At 41.8% G+C, this 11033-nt stretch overlaps 1 long non-coding RNA gene across 1 annotated transcript in view; it reads right to left on the bottom strand.

Annotated features, from left to right (window-relative positions):
- Nucleotides 1-578: 578 nt before the first annotated feature.
- Nucleotides 579-11033, bottom strand: part of LOC109551986 (uncharacterized) — a 134988-nt gene continuing 124533 nt past the window's right edge. The window contains exon 3 of the long non-coding RNA XR_002178690.3: nt 579-690. This is a non-coding gene — a long non-coding RNA (uncharacterized lncRNA). The remainder of the gene's footprint in view (nt 691-11033) is intronic.

Genomic DNA, 11033 nt, shown 5'->3' with positions numbered 1-11033 from the left:
AGACAGACAGGTGAAGAAAGGGGGTGGGACCGGTCAAGTCTTCCACTTTGGAAAGGTTAGATCTGACACATCTGAGAAAGATTCAACTGAAGATGTCAGGTGAGCAGTTGGAGGTGTGAATCTGGAACACAGAGAGAAGGCTGGGCTGGAAATATAAATTTGGGGCAACGCCAGCATAAAATGACAGGTAGACCTATGGGAAAGGATAACATCAAGGAAAAGAATATACAGAGTGGGGAAGAAAGCCCAGACTAAGCTGAGAAGAACCCCAACATCTTGTGGTCTGGATGATAAAGGAGACAAAGAGAAAGAGAAAGAGGAACAAGCAGGAAGGGAATCTGCCAGGAGCTGATGTGATTTGTACCACCACCACCCCACTGAAAATGACCTGCCAAGGCCACCTAGGGCCTCCCTGCAGCCAAAGCCTAGGACAACCTTCACTGTCCATCATTTACAGACTCAATCACTCCTCGCTTCTTGAAACACTCTCCTCTCTTGGCCTGCATTAGGTTTTCAGCTGCAATTAACAACCACATCAAACAAAACAAAGAAAATTATTATCTCACATAACAGGAAGCATCTCCAGAAGTAAATCAGTCTTCAGGGCTGGTTGATTCATCAGTTTAACAGTGTCTTCAGGGACATAGGCTCATCTGTCTCTCCACTTTGCTGTTTATAGTACAGGAACCTCTGAAAGGAAGGGATAAAAGAAAGAAGAAAAGCAAATGAATTTTCTATTCAAAAAACTGTTAGACTCCTCAGATCTCTCCCCAGTTTTATCTGACCATTCTCTAGAGGAACGACTCTCAAATGCTTATTAGTCTTGGGACAACTATACAGTCTTCAAAATTATTGAGAACCTCAAAAAGATTTTGTGAGGATTACATATATTGATATTTATCATGTGAGAAATTAAAACTGGCATTTTTAAATATTTATTTATTTTAAATAAAGGTAATAAACAGTAACTATACATTAACCCAAATAACATATTTTATAAAAAAAAATACCTGTATTTTCTAAATAAAAGAAAATACTGAGAAGAGTGGCATTGTTTCACATTTTTCAAATCCATTTTATAGCTGGCTTAATATAAGATAGTTTGTGTTCTGGGCTTCCCTGGTGGCGCAGTGGTTGAGAGTCCACCTGCCAATGCAGGGGACACGGGTTTGTGTCCCGGTCCGGGAAGATCCCACATGCCGCGGAGCAGCTGGGCCCGTGAGCCATGGCCGGTGAGCCTGCGCGCCCGGAGCCTGTGCTCCGCAACAGGAGAGGCCACAACAGTAAGAGGCCCACTTACCGAAAAAAAAAAAAAAAAAAAAAGATAGTTGGTCTTCTATGTGCTTCTGCATTCACCCTCTTGCAATATCACATGTCATGTAGCCTCTGGAAAACTTCACTGTACACTCATTAAAAAATGAGAGTGAAAAAGGCAAATAAAGTCTTTGTATTATTATGAAAACAGTTTTAATCTTGCTGATCCCCTGAAAGGGTCTTAGTGACTCCTAAAGGTCCACAGACCATACTTTGAGAACCAATGCTTTAAAGAGAGTAAAACTGGGCCCCCTGGATTGGGGTACACCAGGGAAAATTGAGAGACAACTTACTGTACCAAAAATATGAGTTTTTACTAAAAGATCCACACTGACTCTTAAAACTCCACCTTCCTTCCTTGTCAAGCTACTTCAACTCCCAGGACACTGTCAGTTGGGATAAATCCTCCAACCAGGAGACTAAAACACCTCTGAGAAATCTAGCCGGCCTAATAGAAAAGATCTAAAGATACTGATATCAGCAGTTCCCTAGTGAAACAGTCTGGTCTTTACCCTACAGTGAAAACCATGAAGGGCAAGACAGAGCTTCAAATGAGCTTTCTGGTGTCCTTTTAATGACCAACAGACAACCAAAGATAACAAGATATTTGAGGAAATCTAAAATGAGCAATAACATATAAAAACAAACATATTGGGTGGGGGGAGATTAGAGAAGCAGAGAGTATGCAGAAGATAAAAACTTCTAATGATTTTTAAACAATCACTAATATCTCAGAGAAAATACTGTATCTAGAAAACAAGACCAAGATGCATTTTAAAATATTCAGAGACCCCCCAAAAAGGGCCTTTTAGAAAATAAAAATAGGACAACAGATATTTAAAACCCACTAGAAGTGCTGTCAGATAAAGTTGAGGAAATCTCCCAGGAAGTAAAGCAAAAAGACAAAGAGATGGAAAAGATAAGAGGTTCAACTCCAAACAGCAGGCATTCCAGAGAGAGAATATGGATAGAAAGAAATCATCAATAAGATAATTTAAGAAAATGTCCCAGCACTGAAAGAGCTGTGTTTCCAAATTGAAAGGCTCAAAAAGTTCTCAGTGCAAGAGATAAAAATAGACCCACACTGAGATTCATCATTTTTAAATTTCAGAACTGGGAACAAAGAGAGGATGCTAAAGTTCCTGAGCAGAAAATATACATATAATATACACAAACACACACACAATCAAAGTATCAAAAATCAGAATAGTACTGACCTTCTCAACAGCAGCAGTGGAAGCTAGAATTCAATAAGCAATGCCATCAGAATTGTGAGGGAAATGATTTCCAACCAAGAATTCCATATCCAAACTTTTTTTTTTTTTTTTTGGCCATGCCACACAGCTTGTGGAACCTCTGTTCCCCACCAGGGATTGAACCTGGGCCACAGCAGTGAAAGCCTGGAATCCAAACTGCTAGGCCACCTTGGAATTACTCAAACTTTTGATTAAATGTGAAGGTACTACTCTTGGGCATATATCTAGAGAAAATCATAATTTGAAGAGATACATGCATCCCAATGTTCACTGTAGCACTATTTACAATAGCCAAGACACAGACGCATCCTAAATGTCCATCAACAGATGAATGAATAAAGAAGATGTGGTACATATACATATACACAATGGAATATTACCTAGCCATAAAAAGAATGAAATAATGCTATCTGCAGCAACATGGATAGACCTAGAGATTATCATGCTAAGTGAAGTACATCAGAAAGAGAAAGACAAATATCATATGATATCATTAAAGGTGGCATCTTAAAAAAAAAAGTGACACAAATGAACTTATATACAAAACAGAAATAGACCCACAGAAATAGAAAACAAACTTATGGTTACCAAAGGGGAAAGGGGCACGGGATAAATTAGGAGTTTGGGATTAACATATACACACTACTATATATAAAATAGATAAACAACATGGATTTACTGTAGAGCACAGGTAACTATACTCAATATTTTGTAATAACCTATAAGGAAAAATAATCTGAAAAAGAACATATATATGTATGTGTATATATATATATATATATACACACACACACACACATATATATATATATGTCTGAATCATTTTGCTATACACCTAAAACTAACACAACATTGTAAATCAATTATACTTAAATAAAAAAAAATTTTTAATGTGAAGGTACTATAAGGTCTGTCCATTTTCAGACATGGAATACTCACAGTAAAATTTCTATCATTTCTCAGAAAGCTACTGGAGGATGTGCTCCACAAAAACAATAGAGTATGTGGAGAAAGAGTAAGAGATAAAAACCCAGAAAGCAAGAAAGAAGGAAAGGAAATCCCCAGGATGATGGTGAAGGGAGATCTCAGATGACTGATGCATAGCATCCCTGGAGAACTAGTTCAGTTTGGAGCAGGACAAAAATTTAAGATATTTCTTTAGGAAGAGAAAACTGATAGAATTGCTAATGTTTCTGAGCATTCTAAGAATAAAGTCACACACTGTAGGAGAAGTTTAAGTTGAACTGGTGGTAAATACATAGAAAACTATGCACTGCTAATGAGAGTGAACAGAGGTATATAATTTGGGATATCAAACTAGCAGTATTCAGTGAAACTAAACAATGCTTACATTTTATGAGCTAACATTCCCACTTCTGGGAACACATCCAAGAGAATCTCTCACTGGAAAGCACATGTACAGTGTTGTTTATTTTGTGGTAAATAACCTGAGCCAACTTAGGTAGCCACCAATAGAGATATGGATAATTAAAAGGTGTAGATACATATGATGGAATATTATGCAGCAAGCAAATGAAATTAACTAGATATATAGCAATAGGGAGAGACCTCAAAAACTTAAGTTGAATGAAAAATTTAAAAAACAGAGCAACCATCTGATCCAGCAATCCAACTCATGGGCATATACCAAGTCAAAACTATAATTTGAAAAGATATATGCACCCCAATGTTCATAGCAGCACTATTTACAATAGCCAAGACATGGAAACAACCTAAACGTCCATCAACAGATGAATGGATAAAGAAGATGTGGTATATAAATACAATGGAATATTACTAAGCCATCAAAAAGAATGAAATAATGCCATTTGCAGCAACATGGATGGACCCAGAGATTATCATACTAAGTGAAGTAAGCCAGACAGAGAAAGACAAATACCATACGATATCACTTACATGTGGAATCAAAATATGGTACAAATCAACATATCTATGAAACAAAAACAGAGTCACAGATATACAGCACATACTTGTGGTTGCCAAGGGGGAGGTGGGTAAGGGAGGGAAGGAATGGGAGTTTGAGATTAGCAGAGGCAAACTATATAGACAGGATGGATAAACAAGGTCCTACTGTTTAGCACAGGGAACTATATTCAATATTCTGTGACAAACCATAATGGAAAAGGATATGAAAAAGAATGTATATATAAATACATTTCGTATACATATACAAAACAGAAACAGACTCACAGACATAGAAAACAAACTTATGTTTACCAAAGTTAAAAGGGAGGGAGGGATAAATTAGGAGTTTGGAATTAACAGATACAAACTACTATACATAAAATAAACAACAAGGATTTACTGTATAGCACAGGGAACTATATTCAGTATCTTGTAATAACTTATAATGGAAAAGAAGCTGAAAAAGAATATATATATATATAACTGAATCACTTTGCTGTATACCTGAAACTAACACATTATTGTAAATCAACTATACTTCAATTTTAAAAAACTAAAGAACAGAGCAAGATCTATTGGACAATGCCATTAATTAAAATACTTTAAAATATAACAAAACATGAACATGTATGTAAATAGATGTGTGGAAAGTAGAATGGAAGAATATATACAAAAGATAAATACACAAAAATGGAAAGTATATAAGAGGTAGGGGAATTGGATTGGAAGTTAAAGATATATTAATTAAGATATATTAATATATTTTAAAATGTAAAAGAGAGTAGCCACAAACCGGCAAGGATAGGGTATAATAAACTGAGGAGAATGATCAATTCAATTTTGTGCACATAAGATACAAATAATCAAATCAACAAAGGCACACACATCTACCTCACAAATTTATCTCGTCCAGTGCCACCCTCTTCACTCACTGCTCCAGTCACTTATGCCAACTTTCTATTCCTTGAACATCCCATGCTCATTACCACTCCAAAGCCTTTTTGGACTTCTGGTTTCTTCTTCCTGAATCGTTCCTCCCCTGGCTCTTTGCATAATCCACCCCTTTTCATCTTTAAAGTCTCAACTCAGCATTTCACCATCTCAGACAGGACGTCCTGCTCCCTTCTATGCAAACTCATTCCTTCAACCCTATTGTTCCCTATCCACAATATCCTGTTTATTCCTTTAATAGCAACTGGCAAAATGAGATTTTCTTGTTTGCTTATTACTGGCACCTCTCCACCCTTATAATGTAAATTCCATGAGGGCAGAGATTATGTCTACCCCATTACTCTTGTAGCCTTTGGATCTAGAATAGTGCCTGGCAAGTCAAGTGTTCCATCACTTATCGGGAAAATTAAAAGGTCAATGAAGATGAGATCAGGACCTGAGAGGCCATGGTGTTGGATGACTCATCAATATGGATGTTAAAGACGCTGAGCTCAAATAAGGACAGTGTTGAGGAGAGGAATAAGAGGCTCAGCCAGGTACTGAATTCTCCCACGAATGAGGGAGAAAGATGGAGCAGTCAGTGGACGATGCATCAAGAAGTAAGAAAGAAGAGCATTACCAGATGGAATGAGTTTCAAAGGATCAGATTTTTGTGGGCAGGATAGAAAATGCCTGTTTCAGTGCAGCAATGGGAAGCAAGGAGGATGACTACTTCACCTCCTGGCCTTTGGGTAGGTAAGATGTAGGAGAAGAAACAGTCCCCCTTTGAGACAACCAAGGGATAAGCAAGTTTCACCTGATGACATTTCCAGAGGGCACAATGGGAGGTGTAGGTTAGATAAGAGTAGCAGTTCTCAACCAAGTGCAATTTTGCCTGCTAGGAACATTTGGAAATGTCTACAGACATTTTTGGTTGTCATACTGAGGGGGTATCACCGATATCCAGTGGGTAGAGGCCAGGGATGCTGCTAACATGCACAAAACTGCCCTCCATAACAAAGAGCTATCCAACCCAAAATGTCAATAGTGCCAGAAACGCTGGGTTGCAAAACCCAGGAATAGAGGATAATCAGAACCAGAAGGGATGAAAGTCCAGTTGAGAGAATGCCAGGGAACTCAGGCATTTAGCAGTTACTAGGCAAACCAGGTTGGGTGTCATGATGAGACGAGTCCTGATAGGTTGTGGGATGGGAATGGTAAACCACACCATTTGCTGAAGTTGAATCCACATATCTAATGTGATGGCAGCTCCCCAAGGAATCTCCATACAGCATGATGGAGATTCTGGGCAGAAGCTCCCCAAGACCAGCTCAGTGTAACTGAAGGCACAGGTGGCATCTCATGGACATTCACCTTGACCAAGTTCCCAAGATGCTTGGGCTCTAAATGCTTGAGTGTTGTCTTCTGAGGAACTGAGAAATCCTTGGAAATCATTAACATTCAGGATGCCTTGTGCCCTCTTATTTGCTGTATTGTCTACTGTAATTTTCTTCAATTTCTTCTCTTAACAAAATGGCAGGATGGGGAGGTCATGGCAAGCTCCATTTTAAAGTGACTTCTTAAAATTCCTGATTCAATTAATCAGGAACTAGATAATGAAGAGTGAAACAAGGGAAACAATTAATATTTATGGAACCCTTAGGTACGAGGTATTGTTCCAGGTACATAAGAGCCCTATGAGGAAGGGATTTGGAAACCTTAACAGCTGAGCAACATGAGGCTGCCAAGATTGAGTTCTGTAGATTACACACCAGCATAAATTTGTAGCTAGGATTCTAACTCAGTCCAGTGTGGCATTAAAGCTTGTGGGATTTCTACTCTGATATGCAGCTCTCAGAATCATGCCTTGAACATGTAGGCACATTAAACACTGGATGGATGGATGGATGGATGGATGGATGGATGGATGGATGGATGGGTGGATGGGTGGGTGGGTGGGTGGGTGGATGGATGGATGGATGGATGGATGGGTGGGTGGATGGATGGGTGGGTGGGTGGATGGGTGGGTGGGTGGATGGGTGGGTGGGTGGGTGGGTGGGTGGGTGGGTGGGTGGGTGGGTGGATGGGTGGATGGGTGGATGGGTGGATGGGTGGATGGGTGGATGCGTGGATGGGTGGATGCGTGGATGGGTGGATGGATGGGTGGATGGGTGGATGAGTGGATAAAGAGACTGATGATGGACAAAGCACCTATATGGTTCATTCACTTTTTTTCCCTCCTACCTTGTCCCCTAGTTGTGGGTTTTTTGTTTACTTTGTTCTGTTTTGGCTTGGTTTTTTTGGAAATATGATCAATTTCTGATTACCCATGGTAATAGAAGAAATAGATAATAGAAATGATGAAAACAGAAACGATCCAGAAATAATTTCTATTTAGTCTGGGGATTTTGTTCATGCCCTTTTAAACAGCAGATTTACCAACCTAATTATATTTTACCTTGGCAAATATTAAAATTATTTTTCATTCCTTAAACACACACCAACCGGTGATGGGTAAGGTAAAGTGAGACACAGCCGGATGGCAGAAAAAGGCAAGAGGGGACATAAGTCTTCAGAGCAGAAAATTTACAAGCTTTATTACCTTCAAGCGAGTGATGAAGAATTTATTTATAACCCCAGAAAGAGTCCTGTAACTGTAATAAGAAATAATGAGTCATTTCTCTCTGGATGTTTTTCTATAGTATCATCTGTAAAAAGATACTATTCAGAATCTCTTTAGAGAGATTTTGACTTGCCGGGTTCCTTCATAATAGGTCCCATCTCCATCTTTGGGTGAGCACATGGAATTATGAAAGAAGCCAAGTTGGTGCAAGCTGTCTTCATGGGTCCTCTGGTCCTCCTGATTTCTGGGCATCAAGCCAGTCCCCCTGGTAACACTTTCTACTCCCTCTCCCATCAAAGTGGAAATCAAAAGCCACCCAGCTTTCCTAATCGATGGGCCAGTAGAATGTAGTTAGATCCTGGAGACAAAGGCTAGAAGAGCTTCCTCTTAGTGGACAGGCTCTCGATGGCCACACAGGCCCTCAGGAAACATGAAGCAATGCTGTCAGTGAGGTGCAGTGTGGAATGGAGATGCTGGAACACAGACAAAGTAAGCACTGAGGGTGGAGGACTCGTGGTTCCCTGGGAAAGCAGTGAGGCATTCCTTCTAGAGAAAGGCAACAGAGCATCGTCTGCATTCTGAAGGCTGGCGTGCGGTCCAGCGGGCAGCGTGGTCATTGCTCCATTGCCCACACTGCCCTAGGGAACTTTCCCCACTCCTTTCCCAGCACCTCTGCTCAGGACACTGACAGTTCAGATCACATCACCACCACCAGGCCATGCAGCCGTGACCTAGCCTCAGAACCAGGGAGGGAAGAAACTGGTCCCCTTTGGAGCTGCTTGGGTCCAGGCACAGGGCCTGAGTATTGATGTCATCCTTTTATTCCCCCATGGCACCTGCCCAGTCCAAGAGCCTGACCAGGGTACGGGTTCAGTGAAAATTTGCCAAATGTGTGTTACAAATATGGGTCTTGGCCCTGCAGAGTTAATTTCATCTTTTGGGGTGGTTGCTCTGAATATGTGGCTCAGCCAGAGTGAGCTAGCTGGACCCAGAGCAGGTATGAGACGACTCCTCTCTCCCCCTGCTCCTTGGAGACAAGATGCGGTCTGAGACACACACTAACTCACTCGCTTTCCTGCTCGCGGGAGAGGAGGAGACTTGCCAGGGCCAAGGCAGGTAGCGATGAACACTCCAGTAGAGCAAGGCTCCTGGGGTCCAAAGAGGCCATCTGTAGGAGGCTGGGGACTCCAAGGAGGCAAAGAGACAAGAGAGAGAGCGTGCCAGAGGATGTTCTGTCTGAATGGCATACACACTATTCCTGAGCACATTCTTATTCTGTTGATCAAACTTTGGGTGCACGCCACCGTAGGGGCTGCTCCTGCTTGAGCTCCAGACCTCTAGGGGCAGCAGCTGCCTCCTGCCAAGCCCCTCACCTCTAAGTGCTGTTGATGGCGGAACAGCAGCCTCTGTCACTCAGACAAGCAGCCATGCATTAGAGAGATGCTCCAGTGAAGAAAAGATGAAGGACAAAGATGCGGCCAACCCAGCCTGGGAACGGAGCCAGGGAGTGGGACTGGGCGTGGCCTTGTCCGTTTTTGCAACTGTGCGGCGAGTCCCCCGTGTTACTAAATTGCTCGTCTTCTCTCACGGTGGGAGAAGGGTACACAACCCCTCTACTCTCCTGCTTTGTCTGCTTCCTTCTTTCTTTAAGTTTACGTCTTCTTTACTTGGCTCCTAAGCGTCCCCTTTCCTCACGGCCCAACCTCACTAAACAGAGCACATCCCAGATGTGACTGCACTATATAAAGGACAGTAGAGTGAGAGCCCTGAGCGCAACTCTGTGGGGAAATGTGCATGAGGCAGGCGTGGGAGCGGAGAGAACCTGGAGTTTGGAGTCAGAAAACCTGCCTCCAAGCCTCCCCTTGACTGACTGTGTGACCCTAGAAAACCCCTGTCCCCACTTCTTAGGCCTGGTTGCCTCATTTATAAACTGGAGATAATAATACCCATGAGCAGGTGACATCCTGCAGGCATCTGAAAGGCTGGGCTAAATTATAAAACCAATAAATAATGTATGAGGTCAGTTGCAAATGGCACCTCAGAGACAAAATGTTTCCTGTGCCAGCTGCAAAGAGAGAAACAAATTAGCTTCGTTTGTATCCATGGTCTTAATTCAGAACACAAACAATCACATCAACAAAAAGAAGTGTCTGAAGGCAGGGGGCAGGAGGCACTCCACTTGGAATTCAGAAAAGGGAGTTTCAGAGAGACAACAGTTGATAGCCCATATCCCAAGACCGGGAGACCCTGGCCCTAAGAGTCCACCAACCCAGTGGCTGCTCAGCTATTAGTCCAATGCCATTAAACACTGGAATTGGCGTCCATTCTCAGCAGGGAAACTTACGGTGAATTGATTACCGCATGGTTTCCTCTTAGGGAGAGAAGGGGCTAGTTGGGTGATAGGTCTGTAGAGTCTTCTTCAATTTCACTCTAGAGAGTCATTATAAGGAATGAATAAGACCCCAGGAGGAAGCACTTTATATACTTCCCAGTGCTGGGTACTGCACAGACATCCTCAAATGCTGAGTGTCGTGGGGCCAGCGTAAGGCCAGGTGTATCCATCAGCCAGGACGTCTGGATGCATCTGACTTGTTCCTACAGGAGCCCAAACACCTCAATGAATCCTGGAAGTGGAGAACTACAAAAAGGAGTTGCTGAGTCAAGGTCTGCTGGACGCAGGAAGAGCCATCTCTCTGTCCCCAGACCCTGCTTGCCCACGCCCCTTTAATCCATTCTGCCACAGACACACCACCAGTTTATCTCCGGTTCAGCTAATCATGTGCCTGCTAGCTTTAATCCCACTCTTCTTTAAGGAAAGGAAGTATGATTAAAAGCCCTACCAACAATTAGCTGCTAATTCCACCTTCCAAATTCTGCTCTAATATTCCTCTTGAATTTGCGGCATTCTCTCCTAAACTCCATAATCTCTGATCCTGGGTTGCAGTGTTCTAATTTCCTGAATATCCTTTGGAAGTTCTCAGTAG

This window comes from Tursiops truncatus, chromosome 10, assembly GCF_011762595.2.
Source record: "Tursiops truncatus isolate mTurTru1 chromosome 10, mTurTru1.mat.Y, whole genome shotgun sequence".
Classification (NCBI taxonomy): domain Eukaryota; kingdom Metazoa; phylum Chordata; class Mammalia; order Artiodactyla; family Delphinidae; genus Tursiops; species Tursiops truncatus.
The sequence above is the reverse complement of the archived record's forward strand: the minus strand, read 5'-3'. Positions and strand labels throughout refer to the sequence as shown.